The sequence below is a fragment of the Nycticebus coucang genome, chromosome 12 (assembly GCF_027406575.1).
Source record: "Nycticebus coucang isolate mNycCou1 chromosome 12, mNycCou1.pri, whole genome shotgun sequence".
In the NCBI taxonomy this organism is placed as follows: Eukaryota; Metazoa; Chordata; class Mammalia; order Primates; family Lorisidae; genus Nycticebus; species Nycticebus coucang.
The window spans coordinates 5,198,689-5,213,496 of NC_069791.1; positions in this window are offsets into that span (position 1 = coordinate 5,198,689).

Genomic DNA, 14,808 nt, shown 5'->3' on the forward strand with positions numbered 1-14,808 from the left:
CAGAATCAGGAGAAAGTAAATTTCTATGGCTTAAGCCACCAAGATGATGGTAATTTATCATGACAGCCACAGAAACTACTACAATAAATTTTAGTTAAAAAAATTTGTGCAGATCAAGGCTGTTTGTATTTATTATCATGCCATGCTGTCCCTCCCTGTTTTAATTTAGGCCTCCATACGATGTCCATATATGCTTTGATACAACACTGAATTTGTAATACTTGTCTAGACCATCTCAGGCCATGTGAAAGAAATCGCTTGATTTACTGAAGACATGTTTGGTACTGAGCAGACCCTTTGCAATTTCTTTTGAGGCAGGCGGTTTACATTTCACTTGCCTGTCTGTTTAGATGGAAGACAGGAGGAGAACTAGCCTTCATATCTAAGTTCAAACCATGCCGCACTGCCCACTGACTGCCTCGAGGCTAAATGCTCCCAATTACCTGAAGCTTTTCAAGTTGGAAATATTTCCCAAATATTTACTCATTATTCTATTCTTCTTTTATCAATTGATTGGCTGTTTGGGGAGAACGCTTTAAATTCATATTCATAAACTTCCAGACCTCTCAGAACCCACTCTAATTGCGATCTTTGGTAGGCCCTCAGTGAATTTCGTTTGTTGATGCTATTATATATACACGGACCCTATCTCATCTAGAAGGTATTGATCACTAGTTACGTGAATTCACCATATTTGCTTCCCTTCTAGTTTTGTCAGTGTTCACTAAAATGTCATGTTTAAAAAGAAATGAAAGCCCACCAAGATGAAGAATGAAAGAGATATCTGTACACAAGAAGCTTTATGAAATTTTGCACACAGAAATGTAGCTGGAGAGACGAGGAAGGAACAGAATAAGGTGCCCTCACAGTGCTGTGAACAAGAAGAAAGTTAGACTCGCCAAATCCCAGGGATGTTCCCATCACAAAGGGGCCACTTAAAACAGAAGGCAGGGACAACTTAGAAAATTTCAGATGAGGATTGATTAGAGGCCAATATTTGGAGAAATCGATGTTTTCTCTCCCTTCTCTATACTATGAAAATGGTATTTTCCAAGTGTTGATATTAGAAGAATAGAATAGAAAAAAAAAATGAAGGTAATTAGCAAACAACAACAGAAAATTCCTTAGAATTGAAGTATTAATACACCGGTCATCTGTCTGAATGGAGGCACCAGCAGACCATTGAAATGGATGAAATACGCTCATCATTAAGCATGCCGTGTGAAACTGCAAATCTCTGGGGGAAGAGAGCATGGCCTAAAACTTTCTAGGATAAGGACTGGGCCCTGGGCAGAAAGAAAGAAGCAGCATGCAATGATCCTGTCCCATGCAGTACGCAGTGCCAGGAGTTAACAGCAGTGATGATTTGACAGTCTGAAAGGTATTTGCAATCCAGAATTCCATGTACAACAAAACTATGGATTAATTACAGGAGTAGAATAAAGACCTTTTAAGATACGAAGGTCATATAAATTTTGCCTCATTTACAAATTCTTGCTAAGCTATAGGAAAAAGTGTTCTGGTCAGATGAATGAGGAATCTACATACTAAAACAAGAGGTGACACAGTGTATCCAGAATTGTTCTAAAACTTTAATAAATCATGTAATCCTTATAACAATCTTGTGAAGTGCATGTTATTATTATTCTCATTTTAAAATGGAAAAAAAAAAACCCATCTGAAACAGAGAGACATGAAAGAGGCACAGACAATAAGTGGTGGAGGTGGAATTTGGATCTAAGCAGCTTGGCTCCCAAGTTCATGCTCATTAACTACTCCTGAGTCCTTCGGAAAGTCACATATGAAGGAGGGAGAAAAATTGGAAATCCTAGGCCAGCAGCTCTTCATCCGGTCCCTACCTACTCATATGAGAGGGATTATGACATTATTATAAAGGTTGCTTTTTATCACACACAATCCCTTACCCTTTCTTATCCTTTCAAAAAGGTTACATCCTTGATTTTACTGAAAATATTTATCATCCTTTAAACTATAATTATCTATGCTTGTATTTCCTTTTATAGGCAGCAGCTTTTTCTTCAGGGTGTTAGCTTGTTGCCAAGGCTTAAAGGACAACTCTGAATTACTAAGTGTTACGTCCAGGTTTCAGACAGAAAGAAGCACACACGGGAGAGCTGGAGGTACCTTCTACAATGCATTTCATGGCTGAAACTGTGTCCCTTGGCCACTCATAGCTGCATAAAATGTTGGAAAATTGTACTCTTAACTCTTCTAGCCTCTAAAAAAAAAAAAAATGCCTGACACAGTGAAAAGGCTTGGAAATGGGTGTTGGATCAGGTTACTATTTGTTATTAATTTCAAAACTTTCTGTTGCAAATATTTCAAAATGGAGGATGATATTAATAATGAACAATTTATTTAAAGCCATTGTATTATTGGAGTTACTCAACTATTACCATATTTTCCCTTTATATCTTGAAAAGTGACGTGTTATAGAACAAAAAGGAAAAGGTGAGCTAAATATTACAACCTTAGTAGCACAGCAGACACTTTGGTAATGGTGGACATATATTACCTCACTTAACCTTTATAATAAATGTAAGTGATATTTCTCCATTTTAGTATGAAAAACTGAGTTGAATATATTAAACAGCACATCTAAGTCACCCAGCTCGTAAGACTTGCTGGTGGGAGGGGACACAAGGCTGCTTTCCTCCAATGCTTGAGCTATTATAGTGAACCACTTAGCTTCTAAGAATGGTAGGGAGGATTTTCCTTTTGAGCATATAGACTCCCATTTTTTATTATATAAAAAAATATATAGTGCTGCTGAGCACTGTGAATCCTACACGCAAATTCAGAGTTGTTCCTTCTGAGAGGTCTTGTAAGTTACCGTATCTAAAACAAGGTAGGAAGTGTCACAAGAAACATTAGAACTCCCAGATTCTGAAGAATTTGAGGGTGAAGGTGGTATTTTCGTATTTTTCCAGATGGAGTTCATAATTTTCTATAGGTGATTGATTGTTCACAATTGGCTGTAAATATATAAATAATAAAATATCTAATATTTAGGGGATCTTGACTATGATCCCCAAAACTTTTCATTTATTCCTGTCTACTAAACTATTTCATAATAACACTATTATCTTTGCTTTGTACGATAGTCTGCAAGTTCTTACAGGATAATGATTTACTAGAGATAAAGAGTAAGATCTCTAAGTTCAAAGCTGATAGCTTTAACCTCTTTGCTATTTTTATGTCAAAACCTTTTACTAGACCACAATGGAAAGTAAGTTCAGTAATTTATTGCCAGCATAGGAAAGAATGTCAAATAATAGTCTGGTTGAGAATGAAGAACAGAAGCCAAATTCATCCTTCCACATGCTTTTTCTTTAAAATACTATACTGTTTCTTTTTATTTTAGAAGAATGGTGTCTGTTATCTGTAGAAAAGTAGACAATTCAGGATAAGTATCTGTTATGGGACAGAAACAAATGAGACAAATAGGGCTAGAACAAGGCCTATTCCTCCTGCTGAAGGGAACTGCTGTTAGGAATGTTCTTGTAGGTCCAGAGAACGTAGAGAGTCTCACGGATAGGAAGGAAGGGCTGGATTGAGATTTCATTGTTCGGGAAAGATGGTGGGAAAAAACTTCTATCGATTAGGCTATAGTTTGTTTATATTCCCCCATGTGGGTGATGGGGGAACGCTAAGCGAGCTCTGTGATCAGGGTCTGGGCGGAGCCTCCACCAGCTTCAGGACTGGAGGGACCCGACCTAAGACTGCAGAACTGCTGGACACCCAAACTCTCCCCCCAGGTCAGAATGTGAGGTCAGATTGTGACATCTATCAGGCAAACTAACACTACCAGTGATAATAACCAACATCAAAATTTAGGGGGAAGATTTCTTCCAGATAAATAAAAAAGAAAATAATCTGAAAGTAACTTAAAAATAAATCTGCCAAGATTGGTCTAAGAAATAAAGAAGAAATGGTATCCACAAAAGGAAGGTATATTATGGAATGCAGCAAAACCTGTCAGCAATAAAATAAGAGAATACGAATAAAAGTCTTTTGTAATTTCTGGAAATAAAAATATTCTTCAAATAAAGGAACAAAATCTGAGTGCAGAGAAGACACAATTACCTTTATCATCACTACAGTTAAAAAAAAAAGTCCTCTTCACTATGTTTTGGTTCATTAACACTATAAACAGTACGGGGAGGGCATTATGTTCATGAACCGAAATACAAAGGAGCAATCAGGGCCTTCATTCACGTACAATAATGATTACTAAAATTTTGCCCTACATTTTCCTTTTGCCTGTTTTCAATTTTTACTAAATGAGAAGTAGATTAATGGCATGCCACGCTGGTACTTGTGACTTTCTATAGTTATGTGACAGAGAGTTAAAAATGTCCCCATAAATCTTTTTCTCCATATATTTGAAAACATTGCTCTTTTGTGGGATTGTTAAAGAGTAAGTTTTTTGGGCACAATAAAAAATAATAACCTATTCCCCATGTCTGGACTTCTTATTGTCTGTATTCTAAAATACTTGCTGGCTTTGTGAAGGCAAAACCTTAGTCAGAAATTCAAACGATGTAATAGAAGAGAAAAAGGTCTTTGGATAATAGATTTTATTTTATTATTTTTTTTTCCTTTTTTTTTTTTTATTGTTGGGGATTCATTGACGGTACAATAAGCCAGGTTACACTGATTGCAATTGTTAGGTAAAGTCCCTCTTGCAATCATGTCTTGCCCTCATAAAGTGTGACACACACCAAGGCTCCACCTCCTTCCCTGCGTCCCTCTTTCGGCTTCCCCCCCCATAACCTTAATTGTCACTCATTGTCCTCATATCAAAATTGAGTACATAGGATTCATGCTTCTCCATTCTTGTGATGCTTTACTAAGAATAATGTCTTCCACTTCCATCCAGGTTAATACGAAGGATGTAAAGTCTCCATTTTTTTTTAATGGCTGAATAGTATTCCATGGTATACATATACCACAGCGTGTTAATCCATTCCTGGGTTGGTGGGCATTTAGGCTGTTTCCATATTTTCGCGATTGTAAGTTGAGCTGCAATAAACAGTCTAGTACAAGTGTCCTTATGATAAAAGGATTTTTTTCCTTCTGGGTAGATGCCCAGTAATGGGATTGCAGGATCAAATGGGAGGTCTAGCTTGAGTACTTTGAGGTTTCTCCATGCTTCCTTCCAGAAAGGTTGTACTAGTTTGCAGTCCCACCAGCAGTGTAAAAGTGTTCCCTTCTCTCCACATCCATGCCAGCATCTGCAGTTTTGAGATTTTGTGATGTGGGCCATTCTCACTGGGATTAGATGATATCTCAGGGTTGTTTTGATTTGCATTTCTCTAATATATAGAGATGATGAACATTTTTTCATGTGTTTGTTAGCCTTCATCTGTCATCCTTAGAGAAAGTTCTATTCATGTCTCTTGCCCATTGATATATGGGATTGTTGGCTTTTTTCATGTGGATTAATTTGAGTTCTCTATAGATCCTAGTTATCAAGCTTTTGTCTGATTGAAAATATGCAAATATCCTTTCCCATTGTGTAGGTTGTCTCTTTGCTTTGGTTATTGTCTCCTTAGCTGTACAGAAGCTTTTCAGTTTAATGAAGTCCCATTTGTTTATTTTTGTTGTTGTTGCAATTGCCATGGCAGTCTTCTTCATGAAGTCTTTCCCCAGGCCAATATCTTCCAGCGTTTTTCCTATGCTTTCTTTGAGGGTTTTTATTGTTTCATGCCTTAAATTTAAGTCCTTTGTCCATCTCGAATCAATTTTTGTGAGTGGGGAAAGGTGTGGGTCCAGTTTCAGTCTTTTACATGTAGACATCCAGTTCTCCCAACACCATTTATTGAATAGGGAGTCTTTCCCCCAAGGTATGTTCTTGTTTGGTTTATCAAAGATTAGGTGGTTGTAAGATGTTAGTTTCATTTCTTGGTTTTCAATTCGATTCCAAGTGTCTATGTCTCTGTTTTTGTGCCAGTACCATGCTGTCTTGACCACTATGGCTTTGTAGTACAGACTAAAATCTAGTATGCTGATGCCCCCAGCTTTATTTTTATTACTAAGAACTGCCTTAGCTATACGGGTTTTTTTCCGGTTCCATACAAAACGCAGAATCATTTTTTCCAAATCTTGAAAGTACCATGTTGGTATTTTGATAGGAGTGGCATTGAATAGGTATCGAATAGGTAGATTGCTTTGGGAAGTATAGACATTTTAACAATGTTGATTCTTCCCATCCATGAGCATGGTATGTTCTTCCATTTGTTAATATCCTCTGCTATTTCCTTTCTGAGGATTTCATAGTTTTCCTTATAGAGGTCCTTCACCTCCTTTGTTAGGTATATTCCTAGGTATTTCATTTTCTTTGAAACTATGGTGAAGGGAGTTGTGTCCTTAATTAGCTTCTCATCTTGACTGTTACTGGTGTATACAAAGGCTACTGACTTGTGGACATTGATTTTATATCCTGAAACATTACTGTATTTTTTGATGACTTCTAGGAGTCTTGTGGTTGAGTCTTTGGGGTTCTCTAAGTATAAGATCATGTCGTCAGCAAAGAGGGAGAGTTTGACCTCCTCTGCTCCCATTTGGATTCCCTTAATTTCCTTGTCTTGCCTAATTGTATTGGCTAGAACTTCCAGCACTACGTTGAATAGTAAAGGTGACAGAGGACAACCTTGTCTGGTTCCAGTTCTAAGAGGAAAAGCTTTGAGTTTTACTCCATTCAGTAAAATATTGGCAGTGGGTTTGTCATAGATAGCTTCAATCAGTTTTAGAAATGTGCCACCTATGCCTATACTCTTCAGTGCTCTAATTAGAAAAGGATGCTGGATTTTATCAAATGCTTTTTCTGCATCTATTGAGAGGAATATGTGATCTTTATTTTTGCCTCTGTTAATATGGTGGATAACGTTTATGGACTTGTGTATGTTAAACCAGCCTTGCATCCCTGGGATGAAGCCCACTTGATCATGCTGAATGACTTTTTTGATGATAAGCTGTAATCTATTGGCTAGGATTTTGTTGAGAATTTTTGCGTCTATATTCATGAGTGAGATTGGTCTGAAGTTCTCCTTTTTGTTTGGGTCTTTTCCTGGTTTTGGTATCAGGTTGATGTTTGCTTCATAGAATGTGTTGGGGAAGATTCCTTCTTCCTCAATTTTTTGGAATAATTTCTGCAGTACAGGAATAAGCTCTTCCTTGAAGGTTTGATAGAATTGTGGAGTGAAGCCATCTGGACTAGGGAATTTTTTGGTTGGAAGATTTTTTATTGTTTCTTTGATCTCAGTGCTTGAAATTGATCTGTTCAGGAGCTCTATTTCTTCCTGGCTGAGTCTAGGGAGAGGGTGTGATTCCAAATATTTATCCATTTCCTTCACATTGTCAAATTTCTGGGCATAGAGTTCCTGGTAGTATTCAGAGATGATCTCTTGTATCTCTGTGGGATCAGTTGTTATTTCCCCTTTATCATTTCTGATTGAGGTTACTAGAGATTTTACTTTTCTATTTCTCGTTAGTCTGGCCAATGGTTTATCTATTTTATTTATTTTTTCAAAAAACCAACTTCTTGTTTCATTAATTTTCTGAATGATTCTTTTGTTTTCAATTGCATTGATCTCTGATTTGATTTTGGATATTTCTTTTCTTCTACTGAGTTTAGGCTTAGATTGTTCTTCTTTTTCCAATTCCATAAGATCTCTTGTGAGATTGTTGATGCGCTCTCTTTCTGTTTTTCGAATGTAGGCATCTAAAGCGATGAATTTTCCTCTCAAAACTGCTTTTGCAGTATCCCACAGGTTTTGGTAGCTTGTGTCTTCATTGTTCTTATGCTCAAGGAAGTTGATGATTTCCTGTTTTATTGCTTCCTGTACCCATCTGTTATTCAACAGAAGATTGTTTAATTTCCATGCCTTTGGGTGAGGTCGAGCATTTTTGTTAGAGTTGAGTTCCACCTTTATTGCCTTATGGTCTGAGAAGATACAAGGTAAAATTTCAATTCTTTTGATTCTGTTGATATTTGTTTTGTGTGCCAGGATATGATCAATTTTGGAGAATGTTCCATGGGGTGATGAGAAGAATGTATATTCTTTATCTCTGGGGTGGAGTGTTCTATATGCATCTATCAAGCACAGTTGTTCTAGGGTCTCATTTAAATCTCTTATATTTTTGTTTAATTTCTGTTTAGAGGATCTGTCCAGCTCTGTAAGAGGAGTGTTAAAGTCCCCTGTTATGATGGTTTTATCAGATATCATATTGCTCAGACTGAGTGAGGTCTGTTTCAAGAATCTGGGAGCATTCAAATTGGGTGCATAGATATTTAGAATTGAAATGTCTTCTTGTTGTATTTTTCCCTTGACCAAAATAAAGTGACCATCTTTGTCTTTTTTGACTTTAGTTGCTTTAAATCTACATGTATCTGAAAATAAGATTGCAACTCCTCTTTTCTTCCGAATTCCATTTGCCTGAAAATTTGTCTTCCAACCCTTGACTCGGAGCTTTAATTTGTCTTTTAAAGCCAGGTGTGTTTCTTGCAGACAGCAAATGGATGGCTTGTGTTTTTTAATCCAGTCAGCCAATCTATGTCTCTTCAGTGAGGAATCCAAGCCATTAACATTTATTGAGATAATTGATAAGTGTGGTAGTATTCTATTCGTCTTATTTGGTGAGAGTCCATTGCTTAGTTTTATCTTTTGCATCAGTGTGGAGGTTAGGTTCTGTCCTTTAATTTCTGAGTTCTTACTTTGATGCTGATCCATTGTGGTGGTCAGTGTGCAGAACAGGTTGAAGTATTTCCTGTAGAGCTGGTCTTGTTGTGGCAAATTTCCTCAATGTTTGTATATCCGTAAATGATTTGATTTCTCCGTCAATTTTGAAGCTTAGCTTAGCAGGGTACAGAATTCTGGGCTGGAAATTGTTCTGTTTAAGTAGATTAAAGGTAGATGACCATTGTCTTCTTGCTTGGAAAGTTTCATTAGAGAAGTCTGCGGTCACTGTGATGTATTTGCCCCCGTAGGTCAACTGGCACTTACTCCTGGCAGCTTGCAGAATCTTTTCTTTTGTCTTGACTTTGGACAGGTTCATCACAATGTGTCTTGGAGAAGCTCGGTTAGAGTTGAGGTGACCTGGGGTCCGATAGCCCTCTGAAAGCAGTGTGTCAGAATCTTTGGTGATATTTGGGAAATTTTCTTTTATAATATTCTCTAGTATGGCTTCCATTCCTCTGGGGCATTCTTCTTCCCCTTCTGGAATTCCTATAACTCATATGTTGGAACGCTTCATAAAGTCCCATAATTCTGACAGTGAACGTTCTGCTTTCTCTCTCTTCTTTTCTGCCTCTTTTACTATCTGAGTTATCTCAAGAACTTTGTCTTCTACCTCTGAAATTCTTTCTTCTGCATGGTCTAACCTGTTGCTGATACTTTCCATTGCATCTTTAAGTTCCCTAATTGACTGATTCAGTTCCTTCAGCTCTGCTATATCCTTTTTATATTCTTCATATCGTTCATCTCTGATTTGATTCTGTTTTTGGATTTCCGTTTGGTTATTTTCCACTTTATTAGCAGTTTCCTTCATTGTTTCCATCATTTCTTTCATTGTTTTCAACATGTGTATTCTAAATTCCCTTTCTGTCATTCCTAACATTTCTTTATAGGTGGAATCATCTGCAGTAGCTACCTCATGGTCTCTTGGCGGGGTCGTTCTGGACTGGTTCTTTATGTTGCCTAGAGTTTTCTGCTGATTCTTCCTTATGAGTGATTTCTTTTATCTGTTTCCTTGCCCTAATTTTCCTTTCACTTCCTCTTTGTCTTTAAGTTCTCATGCCTGTGGACTAAGGGTTACAGGACCAGAAGTGTGAGAAGGTTGAAGAGCAAAAAAGGGATGAAAGAAAGGAGGACCGAGTGATAAGAAGAGAAAAAGAAAAATAGAGAAAGGAGAGGGGGTGGGTAAAAGGAATATTGACAAAAAGAAGAAAGGCACAGAAAGAGGGAGACAGCCCAATATAGGTGTATAGTAGTGTACTTTGACACAACCTTAAAAAAACCCCACCTTCTGGGGGTGCCCAGTTGGGTGGTTCCCTTGAGGTCAGCATCTCTTTGCTAACCTGATCAAACACAGTACCCCACCTCCACCCAGTAGAGAGGAAAGACAAAAATGCTATAAATCAAACCAAAACAAGGAAACAGAAAACTTTATGGGATAAAATTGGGTGAAAAACCAAATAATAGCACTAGAAACACTTGCAAAAATGAAGTTCTAAGTATTGAAAAAGGCAGCAATGGGAAATTATAATTAAACTAGAAAAATTGAGAAAGAAAAAGGATCTGTATGGAAAAGGTTGAAATTAAAAAACAAAACAACATCAGCAACATCAAAATAAACAAAAAAAAACAACCAAACCAAAAAAAAAAAAAAAAAAACCGCAACCAAAAACAAAGCAGTATGTATATGTTATTGAATATTGTCTGGGCAACACCTGGTCTTCTGAGATGTTAATCACAGTTCTGATACGACTGGAGGCTGCTGATTTCTCAAACCCTGGCAGGTAGACACCCTAAATCTCTCTTCAGCCCACTTAAAAGGCACTTTGAACTTGTAAATTTGCTGAGCAGAAGCTTTCCCAGGAAAGTGCTTGTCACTGGAATCACTGCTGAAGTGGCTGTCCACTTACCCAGTGTGCCAAAACCGGTCTCACTCTGTCCCTGAGGGTTAGGGCTGCAAGGCGGCTCAGACCCCACCCTTAGGCTACTTGGTTGCTGGGTTACCAGCTCCCACCTGATTCTAGGTCTGCGACCCTGAGAGTGGAGCTTGCTGGGGCAGATCGCTCACAATGGCTCCCTGTGACCCACAGCCAAACACTATTAGCTCCGTCTGGCTCAGTGGCTCAGACTGGGGCCCTAGACAATGGCCAAAGTTCTCTGCACTCCCGTTCAGGCTCTCCCCATGGCAGTTCAACTGACTGCCAAGTCCAAAGACACCAAAACAGTTCACAGGTAAGGCCTTTCTGGTTTGCAGTCTCGCTGCTACTGAATTTACAGTTGCGGGCATGTTTAGACAGATTGAACACACGCGACCACTTGCCATTTTTCCACTGTTTTAGTCCTCGTCTTGGGGTCCAGAAGTCTCTCTCTGACTCCCTGTATCCTTGCAGGGGTGATGATAGGCAGATCCCAGCAGCCAGAGATGCCTGGAGTCCTATCTCCCCAGACTCACAGTGCCCAGATGCAAGGAAGCTGTTACTCGGCCGCCATCTTGCTCCCCACTGTCCTGGATAATAGATTTTTATTGTTTTTCTACTTTTTCTTTCCTGCATTATGGGTGCCGAAACAATAACCTTAGTGAGTGTGTCAACATATCTCTTGGAACACTTGAAATTGTTCTATTATCTAAACTGAATTAAATATTTTTCTGTTTGCAACATAAAGCATTTTAATTACAATATAAATTATATGGTACAACCATGTATTAGTAAACAAAGAATTAATTTATGTTCTTTCTGAGCTTATCATTTGTTAATTAATTTGTGTGACACCAAATGACTGTGTTTTGAATTTAGTTTTTATTTAATTATAACTGTATACATATATGGGGTGCAATGTGATGATTTCATATACGATGTGGAAAGCGTAAATCAAACTGATTAACATCACCTCACTTATTGTGGTAAGATATTGATAATATACTCTTAGTTGCATTGTGCCAAATGACTCTTACAAATGCAAACATCTTGAGGCCATGGAGATTAAAGTGTGATTACAGATATTCCAGTGATATCATAATAGTTATATTTATAATGCAGAATTCCTCTCAAATACCAATACGTGACCTCGTTGAATCTGTATCAATAGCTGGCATCCCACAGGATGCCTTGCCATTATTACTGTCAGTCATTCATTCGAGTTCTGGGGAATGAAGCAGATTCAAATAGCAAAACCATCATTATTCAGAAACCGTGTCATGAAGTGTGTGTGTTTGTGTGTAAATGTGTGTATACATGCACCTTGTGTTTCTGCATGTGGTTAACGCATACTCGCAGCCTGAGCCTGAGGTCTGCGAACCGCTAAGATTAAGCGTATTTTGGAATGCTTTGCTAAGTTATGGTGAGGAGGGACAGAGAAGCCTCTGAGGAGGGACTTTAGCCTATATGCTGCAAGGATATCCTTTGGTGAAATGTTAATGAAAGAACGACTCTGAGGACAACGATGTGTCTATTACTCAACTATGATTCAGACTTCACCTTATACGGATTTATAAATAGGTCTTAGGAAGAAAAGGCTCCATGATGTTAAGACTAGAGTGGTTTTTCTTCCATTAAAATTTCTGCAAGTCCTTGTAATTCTGGAATACCATTGACTTGATTTCACTTTATTGCTTCAGTTCTTGATCGTTAAATGTGTCACATGGAATCTTCTTCTAATACTCGGTGAATTACTGGAGTCTGGTACTGATCTAGGTCTTATATATGAATGAAATGTTTCAAGTAACTTTCGTTCATAGTCATCTAACTTTATCTGTCAATATCCTCTATTGAATGAAAAAGGAAGGGATAAATCAACAATCATCTCTAGAAGTTTGGGACACTCTGCTGCCCCTCTTGCCACCACCATAGCCCGTATTCTCTTTCCGTTAATGTAGCAATGAGTAGGCTGTATTGTGGAGAATGCAAGGTTGCTGCTCTTTTAAGTTTTATCATGGGGTACATTGTAATAACAAAGAAAGCAATGGGTGATTACAAAAACACAATTTAATTACATCTCTCCTGGGCATCCAACTAATATGTCAAAGTTCGTAACTCCACACTGAGCTCTGATCATCCCACTGAACCTGCTTCTCTCCAACCTCTCCTATTTTAGTCATTAGCAATTCCAGCTTTCCAGATGTCCATGTGAAAAGCCAGAGACAAGTGGCGTTTTCTCAGCATTTCAGTCTCTCGTCTATGTTGGGTGATGCTTTCACCTTTAACATAAAAACATATCCCAGAATCTCATCACTTGCACACCCACACACTTGGACCAAGCCTTCAGTTCTCCACTTTCCTTGGCAATAGCCTCTTAATGATGCCCCTATTTGTACAGTAGCTTTCTTCATCTATACACAAGTCAGCATCCAGAGTGGCCTTTTTAAATCAAAGTTTGATTATATTTTTTCTTTGCTGAAAATTTTCAAATGTCTTTCAAATTCTCTGCAGAGTAAAAGCCAAAGCCCTTTTTTTACTTTACCATAAAAGCCCCTACATGATCTCATTTCCCGTTATTTCTTCTCCAACTTCTCTATCACCAACATCTGCTCTAAACATAACAGGCTTCTTGCCATCTTAAAAATCACCGAGGCGAACTCTTGTCTGACAAGTTACTTTTTCTGTTTACTACCCTATTTAAAATTACATCTTGTTTTCCCTTCAACCCAATTATTTATACTTACCTCTTTATCCTCATTGTTTTCCCCTTGGCACTTTTCTCCAATACATATTTTATTTTTCTCTTCCCATAAAACATATGACTAATGAAGGCAGAGTGTTTTATTTATAATCTTTCTCACTAAACCACCTAAAGCAGAGTAAATGCTCAATAAAGGTTTTTGGATTAAAAATTATCTATGCTGCACAAGGCAAGAATGAAGTTGAAATCATTCCCTTAAATAAATAAGTGATGGTTACACATGCCAAATCAAAACCACCAAATGCATAATACAATCGAAAACAGCCATTATGCTATCTTGAAGATTTAAAAATCAGTAAAGTCTACATATTATAATTTTGTATCGTGTATTTTTACTCCATTTATATACCCCTGTTAAACTTATTAATGTTACACTCACTCTTCAATATATTAAAGCTTATTCAAAAATTTTAAGATGTAGGTGAGGTTAGCTACATTTATTTATTTTTATTCACAGAATTCTATTTTTTACCTTTTTTTTTTCAATTATGTGCATGCTAGTAAAACGACTTTTATATGTAAAGATCAAGTGGGTGGTGTTTTTGTGTTCACTCCCCCACCCAAATGCTTCCTTGTTTTATCAATCAACAGACGTGCCCATGAGAGGATGGCCTGAATCTGGATATGATCAGCCATCTGTGCTTCCTGAAAAAGCCTCACACATACAAAATCACAGCATTACCATCGGCTTTGAGGATGAGGGGCAGTAATATTCTGTTCTGGAAGTCCCAGCCACTGTGATCTCTCTGGACTGCACCTGTGTCTCCTCAACTTTGAGGGTCACTGGGTTCTATTTCTCCATTAGGTCCTACTTCCTTTTTCAAGACATATATAGCTGATATAATTGTAGCCTTCACTTTGATTTATTTTTATTCTTCCAGGGATCATAACTCTGCACTGTGTTGGTCAATATCAGAAAACTGCTGTGCCTCGTGGTTTTTCTTATGGTTTATGGTGAGAGGTTAAATCCGGTCCCTACTATAACTTTTTCTTTGGGAGCAAAAGTTCATTACTAAGTCATTAAAATGCAGATAACCATCACCTGAGTACAGGCACACTAGCTATGTGACTAAACAACAATTGGATTTATGAGATACTCAAAAGCTAATAGATATGTTAGTGTTGGAAAAATCAAAAAAAATTTTCAAAATGGCAAATTTAAAAAGCATGTTTATGTTTTCCAAGCATCAATGTCCATGCCCTTCCTAATGACGTATGTATTCCTTGCTTCCCCTTTAATTATGTTTTCTTTTTCATATATTAGGAATAAAGACACAGTATTAGGCTGTGTCATATATGAAAATATGATGAAATGCCAGTTTGTTATTATCTGTGTAATGTGAAAGTAATTTGCCTTCTCTTGATTTTACCT